The following is a 13,998-nucleotide window of genomic DNA, read 5'->3' on the forward strand; positions in this document are numbered from 1 at the left end:
GGAAGAGGTGGCGTGCGGCCAGATACAGAGCAGGGAGACAAGGACAGCATGCACGCAGGGAAGGACAGAGCACCGCTTCCTCCCAGGAGCAGGGATGGAGTGGGGCAGGGAAGCTCACCAGGCTGGTGTGGAGCGGTGGCAATAGCCGCATGTGAGCTTCGCCACCCCACAGAGGGGCACCACTGCCCTCCCCCCGCCCCAGCCTGGCCCTGCTTCTGGGAGGTGGCAGTGCTCCATTCCCACCCGCCCACACGTACCCCAGGTTGACAACCCCTGAGCTAGACTGTTCACAGTGGTAGCAGATGATGAAACAAGGAGCATGGTCTCAAGTTGCAGCAAGGGAAGTTTAGGTTAGATATTAGGAATTTTTTCTCATTAGAAGGGTAGTAAAACACTGGAACAGATTACCCAAAGAGGTTATGGAATCTCCATCCTTGGAGGTTTTCAAGATCTGGCTAGACAAAGCCTTGGCTGAGATGATCTAGTTGAGGATGCTCCTGCTTGAGCAGGGGGTTAGACTAGATGACCTCCTGCAGTCCCTTCCAAGCCTAATTTTCTATGATTCTGTGATATGTAAAGGGGGTGTGGGAAAGAATCCGCCACTTTCTGAGTGTCACCAAAATAAACCTGTTGTTAGCATGGAAGATGGTACTATATGGACTCATACCAAAGGGACCAGAAGAAATGTTATTAAGGAATTTATTAGCATGTTTTAAAACTAGTTTATGGAAAGTAAGAAAGGGTTAGCTTTTTAAGGGGTTAGCTTTCACTGAAAGACAGTGCCTGAAGCTAGGTGTGCATGAACTAAAATTCTACATCAATCAGGACAAGGAAGAGATCAGAAAAGAAGAGGCAGAGAAGAAGTGGAGGAAAAAAGACTGGATACATTTGTTTCACTAAACCAACCAGGGCCAGCCCATCCTATCCTGTGAAACCTGCAGCCACAGGGGGCCTCACAGCCAAGAGCCCCCTTGCGGCTGTGAACCATAGGCAGCGGAAGTGGGGGGCTAGCAGGGCTCAGCCACCCCAAACAGAGGGCAGCAGCAGGCATAGCTTTAGGGCAGCCTGGAGAGGGAAGCTGCAGTGCGGGGGAGGGGCACACACACTCAGCTACCCTGCACTCATAGCCAGCACCACAACCAGCCCAGCTGCACATAGTCAGGTAAATTTCTTTTAATCCTTCTCTATCACCCTGGGCTTCGGGGGTTGGGTCAGATTGAGACCCCCACAGTGCAGGAGAGAGTGGGGTAAGGGCTGAGTGAATCATTCACCCCTGCCCCACTCACTGCTGCACTATGGGGATTGTCCCATGACCTGGCCCGGCCCCCATTCACCATGACTGCCCGGGGCCCCAGCCAGGCCGGGTCGTGAGACAGTTGGAGCCCAGTGGCTCATCCAGGGAGTGTGTGAGTAGGTCCTGCCACTGTGTGCACCACGGGGAGCCAAGGGGGTAGAGGAGGAAAAGTAGGAGTTCCACCCAGCTCCCCCGTGCCATGCCCCTGGACAAGCCACCGGGCTCAAATTGCCCCAGGACCTGACCCGACTGGGGGCCCATTCATGGTGAATTGGGCCCGGCTGGGCTGAGCCGTGGGACAATTGGAGCCTGGTGGCTCCTCCAGACATGAGGCACCGGGCAGCCAAGGAGGTGGGGGATGGGGAGCGTATGACCCCTCTCCAATCTTTGAACAGGGCAAAAGTGGGCCACAGCTACAAGCTGTGCTCTGCTCCTTGCCTCTGTGCCTCGCTGCCGCTCCTTCAAAAGCGGCGCGACGCAGTGCCATGTACTTCATTGCCCAGCCCGCTCAGCAGCAGGACACACGTGGTGGTCCCTACCGCTTTTGAAGCAGCAGCAGCAGGGAGGCACGGAGGCAAGGAGCCCCCCAGCCCAGCAGCGCAGCTGAGACTGAGCCCTGCTCTGGCCCCCGGGCCAGGGTGGGGAGGCAAGGCAGCTGGGGCCAGGGCCAGTGCAGCCGGGGCCAGGAGGCAGCCAGGGTTGGTGCAGCAGCTGGGGCCAGAAGATGGCTGGGGCTGGTGGGGCCAGGAAGTGGCTGGCCCTGGAGCTGGGACCGGTGTGGCAGCCAGGCCTGGCGCGGCTGGGGCCAGGAGGCAGCCAGGGCTGGCACAGCGCAGTGCAGCACTGGGCAATGCCACTCCCCACCATGACCCTTTCCCTTCCCACCCCCTGCAGACTTTCCCATGGGGAACGCACGCTCAGCCCCCCCCCGCAATTTTTTTTCTTCCTTTGCCTATGCTGAACACTGCAGTGCCACTCCATGCTGCTGCTGCCACCAGCTTCTGCAGCCCCAAACAGCTTCTTCACATCAGGCCAGGGGCCCCAAAACTATATCTTGCAGTGGTCCTCAGAAAATGGTGGGCCAGCCCCAAAGCCAACATAAAGGACTGATGGGAAGGGCAGAGCGTTTCAGGTGGTTACTGAAGTACTAGTTTTTTCATGGCTTTCTGTATGAAGAAAAAATGTTCTATATGGGGTTCTTTTGTGGGAAGTTGAGGTATGTTGTTTAAGGGTTTAATATATGTAGGTGTATGTTTTGGGATATTTAGTTGTTTTGTAATATGAAGTTTTCATAAAACAAGGATGCTCAATATGTGTAGTTTTGTAAGTATAGGGTGATAAATGTATTTTAATAAAATTTGTTTAAAAAACAAAAGGTTCCCATCAGCATGTTTGCTCAATGTGGGCCATGTGTTTTATAGTCATGGTCAGTGTTGACTGCATTAAATCAACTTCATAGTTGGTTTCCACTGCTGGGCACATACTGGTTTTAGCAGCAGTTTAATGATAGGCAATGTATTTAGTGAGATTTCCTTGTATGTAATTATAAGACAAGGGGCTTTTTGGAAAAAACCTCATCTTAGAACCAAGTAAATATGGTACTATAATATAGCATGGCATAAGTATTAATAGAGATGTGACAGTCTCTTATAACATTGTTTTGTTAGAAAAAAATAAGATGCCTTATATATGAAAGCTATTTCTTATGCCCTATTTCAATAATATTAATATATTCAAATTGTTGCTCTCAGCTCTTACCATAAACCCCAGTGATAATGTTGTATTATTCATCTAGAAGAGAGTTATATTTAGGTGCCATATTCCCATTAGCTATCTAACATCCTTAGTCTAATTTTTAAAAAGCACTCATTGTACGGCTCAAAGTTATGCCAGTCCAGGACAGCATTATCTCTTGATCCGCCTAACCCAGCTCCTGTTCCATTAAGGCGTGGCCACTCCTCACATATATGCCACTCAGGTTGAAGGTGTGACTACAAGCTAGGGCTAAGCCAATCAACATTTTTGCAGCCCGCAGTGTAACATGTAACAAGGTCCAAGCACTCAGATTACGTAGCTGTCAGGATGTTCACCTCAGTGTCATTCTGCTGCAGTTGGACAGTTTACATGTCTGGTGTGCTGGCTGGAGCACTCAAGCAGCTGCACTATTGTCCATATCCTTCCTGTGTAAAAACATATCTACTAACTTAAGAGCAGGGAATGTTGCATGAAATAGGGGTGAAGAACAGGGGTGAAACTGATTGCTTCTCAGCTTTGAGAGGAAGCAGAACTACAGTTTACCCAGTGACATTCAAGGATAGCCCCTTGTAGAAGAGGAGGAGCACTCCATCAACAGTGTGCAAGGTGCTTTAGAAACAGAAGTCATGGTAGCTGCATTAGACACATCCAGCAGTTATGAAGTTATAATAAAAGAGGAGTCAAGAAGGAAAACTTATACGTGTCACTACAATCAGATGGAAAATGGCACCTCAGGTTTCTGATGTTCCACGAGAAGCTAAGAGTAGTCAAGAATTCAAGAGTCTGCAAACTGCTAAGTTATGCATGCTCAGTAAAATCAGCCTGTTACTTCCTCCATTTCTACTACAAGTCCCTCTTGTCTGGTTTTTGGTTCAGTCACCTTCTTGTCATCCAACCCACTATGTAAGGCAGGCTCTGAGAAAATACATTGCACTATCTGGGCCTGATGAAAATGAGTTAGCATGAAATGTTATCAGCATACTGATAACCACACTGTCCTTCCAAGTAGCTTTAGATTCAGACACATGGGATAAGATAAATGACAGAGCAGGACCCTGTGGCATCAGGGTATCCACCAAAGGACAGTCGTGCAATCTCTACAAAATGTACTTTGGGGAAAAAAATGGAGCTACTCCAGCATAACTCCACAGTCTCTATCAGACTCTGTCTACAGGTCAAAAAGTCCCATGTAGTTTTACCTAATGGTGAAATTGGACAATCATCTCAACACACAGTTCCAGAAAAAATTAATCATTCAAATTAAATAAAAATTAATTAACTTTGGATGTTTTCATACCTTGTTTATGTTCAGTTTCTTGAACTATTCTACCCTGCAAGTTCAGGAATCATCACTGAAACAACAGATTTTAAAAGAAATATTAGAGAATATTTTGTAAAAGTGCTTTTTTTTTGTTTGTTTGTTTGTGTTACTTCCTAAATACCAGTCAGAAATCCGATTCTAAAATACTTCTCTTTCAGTCAGGGAACAGAAACAATAGGAGATGGACATCTAATTAAAACTGGGCAATGCAGATCATATTTCAAAACTCAGATATTAATTATTTGTAGCAAATTAGTTGCTAACAATCTACAGGATGAAAATGCTTCATAAAATTTTCAAATAATGAACATATATTAGACAATTTAAAAGTATTTTCAGATAATTCATGAGCAGGCAAAAATAACATATTCATCTAATGCATTATTAATTCAGAATTATTCACTTAGCTCTATTCAATAATATCAAAGGCTGCTTTGATAGATCTAAAAGAACCAGTATGAATACTTGACCTTTCACTAGAAGGACTCATCAGCCAATAAGAACTGCACATTCTCTGTACCATATGCCAGGCTAAAGTTAGGTTGACAGAAAAGATTTAACCAAGACAATAAGAATTATGAAGTAAATATGGATCATCTTACTTTTTGTACATCAGTGAATGGTATGAGGAACTGGGAATTATTCAAGCAAATTGAAAGGAAGTTAATTAAGAACAAAAAAGGAAATAATTTTCCCACTCCACACACAGGTTTTTCTGTCATAGGAGGTCATGGAGTCAAGCACCATTGCTGAATCTTTAAAAAACATGAAAAAAAAAACTAGCAACAGTTTTTCTGTGCAAGCTGAACTGAGAGAACCAATCTCATGTTGTCAAGATGAAAGATGACCTAAATGGTCAAGAAAGAAAAAATTCCTCTTTGCACTGTAATTCATCTGCCCCATGGACTGGACACTGTAAGAGTCTTCACCCTTCCTGCTCAGTGCATGGGAAACAGCTGGTGGAGAATGAGACTGCTTGGATCAGTCTCATCCCTTGCTGATTCTATTCAGCTTTGTGTCTATCTTACTGGACCTGGACACTGTGGGCACATCCAGACAACCATGCACGAGTGGTCTGCAGTGCCTTAAAACTTTTTGAGGCACCACAAACCTCACACAGCCTGCATGCAACCATTTGCTGTGCTGCAAATTTTCAGGGCAGCACCAAAATTTTACACCAAGAACTGCTGGTATCAAAAAAACCTACTGCAAAAAAAAGCAGCATGGTGCATGCTCGTTGAGCAAATGGAAGCTGGGTCTTCTAGGGAGATGCTTTGGCTGCCAGCCAGAGTGTCCCCATTGTTTTGGGTGTGCCCTGGCTCCTCCAGCATGGCGGAGCCAGAAGGAGTGGGGAAACAGCAGTTTCCCCCAACTGGGGCATTTTTCCCCACAGCAAACCTCATGTGCAGGGGCATGCACAGCAGCAAAAAGCAGTGGCACAAATTTGTTCCACAGCAAACGCATACCTCTGCATATCTCTGCATACCTCTGCATGTGGGGGGACTCTGTATGACTTACCATCATACCTTGTGTCAGGCCAAGACTGCAGCTTAAAAGAGAATTAGCTAGTTAAAGCTTAACCTAGATAAGACAGAAGTAACATTAACTGGATAGGAAAAGCAAGTGAAGCAAAATGGTGAATGTCATTTCTACCCAGTAGCCATGGGAGTTTTTCCTGTCTTTGGTCATTCTTGACTATTAACCTTACCAATCCAAATGAATTCTTAAACTCTTAAACAGTTTAGATAGTAACAGTAACCAAGTATGCTATTCACCAGTTACACCTAGTTACAGTTTTGTTACCATTCTCTGGATGCTAACTTCCCATAGTTACCCATGCTTTACTGACCCCAAATAGAGTGGGAAAAGTGTTTTTTGGTCTAGTGTTTGAAAATCACTCCCAAACTCCAACATAAGTGCAGCTGTCACATTCAGTTAGAGAACAGAACATGCTACATTTGTGTTCCATAAACTAAGATTCCAGATTGTTTCCTGGTGAAATTTAATATGATAGCTTAAATCTATAAAGCCTTCTGTGAGTTTGGGTTTAATGTGGGCTCTCTCATGTTTATCTTACAATTGAGCGCAGCTGTTGCACTCATACTACTGCACTCATACTACTGTAAATATTAAATGTTAGATAATGTGTTTTCAATGATGGGAAAACCATTCTAAGATTCACTCATCTTTTTGGTCCAACAGAGGCTGTGTTTGTTGATTGATCTTCAGGCTCTTGTTTCAAAAGGCTTGCAAAATTTGGAGAATGGGGATAATTGTGTAAATTACTAATAATCATTTAGCTGTCAAAGAGAAGGACTTGCTGTCACAACATAAGCACCTACTGGCTGGTCAGCAGGCACATTTAATACATAAGAAAAAGAAGTGAGTTGCAATTATTTGATCCACCTTTTAATGGCTAGATGATGCACTAAACTATGATGAGGGTTTACACCAGATAGAGCTGGTCCCAGCTATTTTGCTAGGCTGCCTTCACAAATTTCCGCAATGCCAATTCTAGCCTAAGACCACCGTCCCTCCCTAAATGAAAGCTTCATATCCTTGAAGTGGCCCCCAATAGTTATCCAATCAAGTTTACTAAACCAAGCAATAATATGTGCTCAAATATAGTTATGCAGCCATGTAACTGCTGGTTTGGGCACTTACATACTGTTTGCAGGCAAATTTCACATGCAGTAAGGATGTGCAAATATACACATGGCTACTGAGCATGCTCAGCAGGCTGTGTTCTGACTGGGCAGGTGCACAGACCTGCACACTCAAAAGTCCTGAAATCCTAGCTGGTCAAAAAGCATGACTAACTAGACCCCAAAGGAAGATGAGGACATACCTTTTAGCCCAGTAGCCTAGTCATTTGGGCACTTGTCCAAGGAGTGGAAAACCCACATTCTGGGCCCTACTTGCCCACAGGGGGGTGAACCTAAATCCCCTCTACTTCCCTGCATAGGGCTTTAACTATAAGGTTATTGGTAAGGCATTATCTGTGCTTCTCCCCAGCCCTCCACTTGATGCTGAGCCACTAGACCATGAATTAAATATTAATTGCCTAAAATTAATGGAGAGCACTGAGGAAGTTTCTGCCCCACTGAGAGGATCCAGGTCAGAACCTAGGGGCCCCATGCCCTGCAGGACAGCAGCCACCTTACACAGCCATGCACCCTCTCACTTGTCCTCTTGCACCAAGCCCCACATATCTCACTCTTGTCTGCCCAGGAAATGAGCTAGAGTGGGGACTGGATAATGCCTAACCCATTTTCTTGCCTGGCTACAATTTTGTGACTTACCTGCACCCAGCATATGTGACTAGAGCCATGTACCTTCCCTGCCAGAGCACAGACTACTACAGTAAGTATATTCAGTTGCCATATAAACACTTGTGTGTCAACACTACATATGGATTAGGATCTCAAACTATGCCTAAGTGCCAAAAATGGAAGCTATCTGGCTACATAACTGCCATTGGGCATGTAAAGTGAAATGGAATTCTGTCCCCAGTCTCCATCCTAATGCTACCCACAAAACCTCCTCATTGTTCACATTAGTCCACCCAAACTGACTAACACTATATTTGGTCTAATGCTAGATTCCACTCTGATCTTAGACTAGGCCTACACTTGGACCTCAATCTTAAAATGACCCCAGACCTCCATCTAATCCCAAACCCCTAAATCCTAATCCTTATTGGTGCCCATCAAATGCCACTGGTTTTATGCATAAAATATAAAATTCCCTCTACCACTCTGAAACATTTGATCTCAATTTTTGAACATACAAAATAATCATTTGCAAACACTGAGATGAAAAATGTCAGCCCAAAGGTGAACATCTCAGAATTACAAATTAGCATGAAAAGGAGATATAAAAAATGAGTAGACAAAATTTAGTTTCTGCCACAGCTTTAGCTATATACAGGATACACACATACATTTCATATGTCTAAAGTAAATGTGAGGGGATTGCTTTAATTATTTCTTGACTATTTCAGTGTTCCTTGTGTTTTCTGACCTTTGAGGAGTGAGAAAGGGAAGCAGTTTCACGGCTTCCCAGGATGCAAGACCGGATTATATTGTTTATCCCACAGACACCTCTGCCCATCTGTTTGTAGTTTATCCATAATTGTCTGTTTTATTGCAATTTTGTATCAGGCCAATACAAAAGCATTATATATATGAGGCGTCTTAGCAAAAAAGGAGCAACCCTTCAATAGCAAGAACAGGAACTGATTGATTGGTGACTCCACCAAACTAGAATACACTGCCTACAGTATAGTATACAAGCATTTTGTTCCTTTCCATTCCAGGACACTTGCCTTTCATTTTGAGAAGGCAGAAAGTCCGTATCAGATTTCTCCTCCATCAAGCATTTTTTCTCATTTCATGATTATCTAGGTAGCTTTCTTGACAGCTTACTCAGCTTTTCTAATGTAGAATTACTTTCTAATGAGAATACCCAGCATGTTGAAAATCTAACATTCAGCTATCAGCCAATCTGACTGTCAATGTGCTAAACAAAAATGTTAAGACAACAGAGAACACTGCTGGGCATGTGCATTGGTGTGTATGTGTAAAAGATGCCTTTCAATGTTTCTTATATTTGACAAGCTAAGTGAACTAAGAAAAGCACAGAGTGAGGAAGAAAGTCCTACTGAAAAAGAAATGGATGAGATAAAGAAAGGTGCAGAGATAAACAGTGATTAGCAGAGGTGAGGGTTAGGAAAAGTGTTACCAAAATATCTGCACTCTTCCTGTTCATTCATTCTTAATAGTTTCTTCTTGAGGATGCATAGAACAAGAATAGATTCTGTGATTTTAGTACTGGAAGGCTGAAAAAGCTGTCTTGGTGAGATTGTTAATTTTAGATTTCTTTAATAGGCTTTTCTGTTAAAGTGCAGTGAAATCGGATAAGACACGGATAGTATTAGAGATCAAATCTAAAGGTAGAGATGAGTAAGATGAAGCGTTTCCTGATTCCATGCCCAGTTCAAGGAAAGATGTGTCAGTGGGGCAAAAAGCAGAGTTTGTGCTTGCTAGAGCAAATATTTGATGGTTATAAATATACAAGAAGCTAAAAAGTGTGGTTTTGGTGGTACACAGAAGCAGAACTATAAACAATGGGAAAAAACTGAGAAAAGACATTTAAGTTTGAATATTAATAAACCACTCAAGCAGTCAGCCTTATTCTTCCAAAGGAAATAATAAAAGCTCCATGGCTTGAGCAGTTCAAAACTAGAATGAACAAAACATTTCAGAATATATTTTAGGAGATAACCCTACGTTTGCAGATGGGTGAACAACATAAACCAGTACCTCTCCTTTCAACTGGATTTCTGTGATTCAGTTATCCACAAGGACCAACAGGGACATCAACCATCACTAAAAGCTAACACACGCTCAGATATAAAGTTTATACACCTGCAGCCTCTGAATTACCTGCCTTCTCCTTTTCTTTGTCATCTATTTTTCTGTTTCTCTCAAAATGGTATTTGCAGAAGATTCAAGCAGCATGACAACAGTTTTCAAACTGTATGGCATATGCAATATAAAGAAATGGATCATACTAGTGTGAACAATTAAGCAATGACAATCATTTTAGAGAAAAACTATAAAAGTCAAACATGTTTGTGTATGTGTGTGTAAATAGTAAATATGCCACAGCATAGAGTCCAAATCTCTAACAACCTATGTAATGCATCTGATGTTTTAACAAAAAATTACAGTAGACAATTCCATAATGCATTCCAAAATGGCTGGATTGATATTGGCCCTATTGAAGCCAATGGCAAATCTCCAATGGAACTGAATGAGACCACTTAGGCTATCTTAAACACAGCTCTCAATGATGCAAACAAATATATATATATCAATAGATGAGGCAAAATATTTTCATTCAATCTTTAAAATCTGCACCCAAATGTAATATAAGAATCATACATGGCTCTATTTTGGTACCATCTTTTACCATTTGATACCACTTCAAAATTAAGTGAAAATAAACTTTATATTCTATTTTCTCCCTTTTATCTCTGTAAGAGATTATAGCAGTGCATTATATACATAGGTAAACCCTTTCCATATAAAAGCACAGACCTGCACATCTCAACTAAAAATCACTTTAAAAAACTAACATGCAATTACCTCAGTGATGACTGCCAGATATCCTTATACCAATTTTTTTTTCTCTTGTGCAAGAAAGATTCCTAAGAACCCTCTAATTATCTCGAGTCCATTCTTGACAGCAGACCCATAGCAAGCCTGACTTCTTTCTGTCTATAAAATTACATTCATAATACCTTTAAAGCATCATTTGATCCAATGACTTGCCACTGAGTTACAAGTCAGTATTTACAAAGAGAGGTGAAAGCAACTTGCACAAAGTCATTGTTTTCGTTTTGCAACTGGGAAATTCTGGTACAGCAGGAGCATTTCTCATTTTCATATGATTCTAATTTCAGGCTTTTAAAATTAAAATGTTGCAAACCTATGACTTACGTTAGGAATCATTCTTCCCGTATTCTAATCCAATGTGTTTATTAATCCTAGCTTTTACATGTTTATGTAAATGTATTAATCTGTTTTCTCTCAAAATCTAATGATCCTGAACATCATTTCTACTAATGGTATTTGACACAATATAAAATAAAATCTTTCCTTATGGGTCTAGGATTGGACTTCCCCAAAAATGCAGCAATGGTGCTGATGTAATTTTTCAAGTATGAATATCTAAAGGGAAATTGAAGAGCCTTCTAGGCCTGGGGGCTACTAGGGCTAGAAACCTCATTTGAGCTAAAGAACATACATGATGAAGTCAGTTTTCCCCAGCCTCGTGCTAGTGCTAGAATTGCTCATGATGCATATAATCACATGAAGATGAATATCCTGATTCTGCAAGCAAAAAGAGGGAGATTTTCTTCACTCCTTCAAAGGCAATCTGTCACTAACCCCCCAAAAAGGACAGGATCCTTACTTCTATTCATCTACAAGCTTGAGAACAAAGGAGAAGGCAGCTAGCCTGCTCCGGTCAATGTTAATCAGTTTACAAATTTAAAATCTTCTCACCATCCTTAATATGAAGGGCATATTCCAAACTGCTAATACCCTGCAATGAGAAATAAAAGGACAACAGAAGGACATCAGTTCCTTAGCATTTTCTCCTTCAGACCAAAGTGGACACGACCATTAATAGTTTCTGGGCTTTAGGAGAATAGAACGGAAATAACAAAGTTCTTTTGCGTCACCTCACTCTAAAATCCTATCTTAGCTTTCATTATGCATTTCTAAGCCAAAGTTGTTGGGTTGATTTTTAGCTGTGACCTGCTGTAGCTCTATTCATTTTGACCACGTTTGAAGGTACATTTTCTTCCCATTAGCTCTGTCTACTCAAAGGATTTCACGTAGCAATGACGCATCTGTCGTTGATAAATGAATCAGCTGATTTGATTTACTAAGAAAGCTAAATTTATTATGCAACATTTTACAAGTATAATTCAGCTTCCCCTTGATGGTAATAAATTAGATATTGGCTCCCCTGAGACAAGAAAACTGCTCCCTGTATATTCCAGACGTGACCCCTAGCCAGATTCCATTTTAGAGACGGGAAATGGCCATATCTCTGATTAAAAGAGAAACTTTAATCAAATAAAGTGCCTCATCAAACAAGAGCCAAGATTCCAATACTCTTGACTACAGCTCAGCAATAATCCAAAGTCATTTCTCCCCCCAACCCATTACCACTTAGTGAAAACGTGACATACATCCTAAATAGAGAAAATGTCCTTCAGCATTCTGATCCTGAGATTCTTTTCTCCCTCCAGTTTATATTCTCTATATACTCTCAAAATGTTTCTCAACATGGTCCCTTTAGAACATTGTAAAATGTTCTCCAGAAACTCCTACTTATTTGTCTATAAGGCAGTGAGTTTAATTCCAGTCAGAACAACGGAAATGGGCTGTGCATCCTGAAATAACTACAATGGCCTTTTAATTTAGCACCCAGCTAGTTTTCCATCCTCCTGGCAGTTTTCTTTCCATGCTGTGAAAAACAGTTCTTTGGGTCATTTGGAACAATGTCTTTTTTAGGCTTTCACCTTGGAATTACTGTCTCCAGTGTTAGTAATATACTTCCATATTTAGTTCATAGAATAAGAAGAGGACACAGGGTATTATTCTATATGTCTTTTAATCCTCCACCTAGGTATATGCATAATCACATCTGTATGCCACTCAAGGGGGACAGTCGTTAAGAGACTTTCTAGCCATCTCAATAGTTTCATTTGAACAGTGAATGAAACAGCTCCTGACAAAATAAATGACTTTCCCTTAGGCCTCAAAAGTCCAGCAAAATGCTATGCAAGCAAAGTCCTGAATTTCACATCAATAAAGAAATCATTGCTCATTCAGTTGAGAGGTCTAATTATTTCATACAGCATTTTCAGAAATATTTTCTTAGTAGACATGTAATTCTGCTATATGGTATTATTATTTACTATTAGTTGTGTGCCCCTAAATCCCTGAGACATAATCAAGCAAGGTCCCTACCACAAGGTTCTTACACTTGAGGTAGCCATTGTGATAATATTTGTTTTTAAAAAATTCATATGAAATGTTGTTTCCATAGCTTTAACTGTTTCCCAAATATTTGTCAAATTGGTAATTACCATGATAGCATTAAAAAAATACTTAGCTGTATCAGTCTCTCCATCTTCATTTATTAAAAATGAAAGGAATCATTTAAAAACGTCTTCTGTATCTATTCTGTTTATTACGATTCGGCATTTCTTTCCTTTCAAGCAAGGAAAGCAGGCCAGCTCTTTCTTTAAGCTACAATTCTCTTTAAGCTAGAACAGTATTGCAGGGTTTCTAGGTGGCAAAGTTTTCAGATCCGAAGGAAATCAGGGTATTTTGAAATGTTGGTGAAAAATGTCTCTTGGTAGGAGTTTTCAAAAACCATCCTGTTCACAAAACTGAAACTTCCAGACTTGCCCTGCCTGTACCCTTGAGGAGCTGGCTCCCAGAGCTGTGCAGAGTCTAAGCATGATTTCTTTTCCTAGTCTTGCGTGATCCATGTCAGCCTGCCTGACCCCTGAAGCAGGTTTGTGTTGGGTTGGTTCATCCCTCAGTTTTGTTTTTTGCAATGCAATAGCTTAGTCGTGGGAGTTGTATCTGGACATAAACTATTTCTAGGATGTCAGTGCTGCTTGAGGGGCAGGAGAGGACACGCACACGCACAAGAAGGGGCGGGGAGCAGGGTGCCAAAACCGTCCCTCTGATGATCACAGCTAGGAACAGGATCGGTTCATATACCACCGCCCGCCGCTTCTGTGGGGAGAAGGTTTTCTCGAAAGGGCTGGCGCCAGGAGCCTCATTAGCTCCGGCCACTGTAAAGGGACGGCGGGTCCGTGAGGGGGATCGGGACGGCTCTCACAGCCGGGCCTCGCTTGCGAACCCGGCGCCCCGCGCGGGACGGGCTCTAGCGGGCTCTCACCGCGCCCGCGCCCAGGCGGCAGCGACAACAGGCTGCGCTGCGGACCCTCAGGGAGCGGGCGGGAAAACGGCGCTGGCGAGGCGCCCCGGCCCGCCGAGGGGCCCTGCTGCCGCGGCGGGAATAGGCTGAG

This window comes from Alligator sinensis, unplaced genomic scaffold, assembly GCF_000455745.1.
Source record: "Alligator sinensis unplaced genomic scaffold, ASM45574v1 scaffold374_1, whole genome shotgun sequence".
Classification (NCBI taxonomy): Eukaryota; Metazoa; Chordata; order Crocodylia; family Alligatoridae; genus Alligator; species Alligator sinensis.